Source organism: Cynara cardunculus, unplaced genomic scaffold (assembly GCF_001531365.2).
Source record: "Cynara cardunculus var. scolymus isolate 2C unplaced genomic scaffold, CcrdV1 Un_Scaffold_2142, whole genome shotgun sequence".
NCBI lineage: Eukaryota > Viridiplantae > Streptophyta > Magnoliopsida > Asterales > Asteraceae > Cynara > Cynara cardunculus.
This window is the reverse complement of record NW_020200990.1, coordinates 65,776-67,180: the sequence shown is the minus strand read 5'-3', so window position 1 is coordinate 67,180 and position 1,405 is coordinate 65,776.

The following is a 1,405-nucleotide window of genomic DNA, read 5'->3' as shown; positions in this document are numbered from 1 at the left end:
ACAAACTCTGTTTAAAACCTCTGGACTAAGGAACTGCTTAGTCGGGTTTACTATGTTATGATTTATTAACCGTTTTTGCACTCTAGAATAAATGCTAAATTAATGTGCTTGAGAATATGTTTCCAAATAAAGTCCCCGTCCGTAAACGCTACTTGTTAACTCGGGCATGTCCCCGGGTCGTGGTATTGTGGATAGCCGCTATTGTGTTGACAGTCCCACCCAGAAAGGGGTGCACTCTACCTATGTTTTTCTTGGTCTAATCATGTGGAATTTGGACCACCGCTAAATTAGTACTATATCGAACTGTGGGACCTAAGTAGTGTACGGGCTACTTATGGTTGTTCGTAAATTAATGGGGCAATTGGTCAGGTAAGGCTCAGTAGCGTCTCAAGTTCCTACATCATGAAGATTTACATTTATTAAGTGCAAAAGTATTGCATAAGTTTGCAAATATTTGGATTATGCATTAAAATGTTTTATGCATGTGAAAACCTGTGAGCTCACCAACTCTTTGTAGTTGACTCGTTTTATGTTTCATGCTTTTCAGGAGGTAAGTAAGATTTGTTTCACTTGGGAGCATACTCGTGGYAAAGCTGATTTAGTTCGAATCGGAAGTTTTGCAAATGAAGAGTTTTATAAAATTTTGGTTGTAATATTAAACTCGTTTTATTATGTAAAACTTAAAGTTGTTATCTATTAATTGTTGCTGTGACACGCATGCCTGTTGCATCTTGCGTTTCCGCTTTAGCGGGGTGTGTCAGATTTGGTATCAGAGCTTCTGTTATAGAGAACGCTGGTTTTCTTTACAAACCATCGACTATAACCAAAATTCTTTTCAAAATTGTTTTCAAGTAACTTAGAATCATATGATTTGAAAGCGGGTCACATTATTATATGTCAATTAAACAGAGTCTGATCACCTGTGTTTAACTTACATATAATAAGAAGAACTTAATCGGCTGTACGTGAGATATGCTCCCATTAGGAAATTGTTATGAAAAGCACGATTTTATGTGTTATACTCACTATGAATATCCATTGCCCAAGAAAGACCACAGACGTTGGGTTGAAAAACCCTTATCATGTTAAGTGTCCATGTTGGACCAGAAGCTCTGGATAGAAGGACCAGAGGTATTGGAATAGAAATTTCATAAAATTTCTAAGTGTTTGTGTGGCACCAGAAGCTCTGGTTAGAAGAACCAGAGGCAATGGGATAGAAATCCCATAAAGCTATAAAGTGTGTATGTGGTATTAGAAGCTCTGGTTAGAAGGACCAGAGGCAAGGGAATAAGAATTCCTTAGATTTTTTTTATAAATGGACTAGAAGCATTGTTGGGAAGGGAACCAGAGATCGATGGATAAGTTGCTTAGTATTTTTCTAAGTATGAAAGTTGAACCAGAGGCT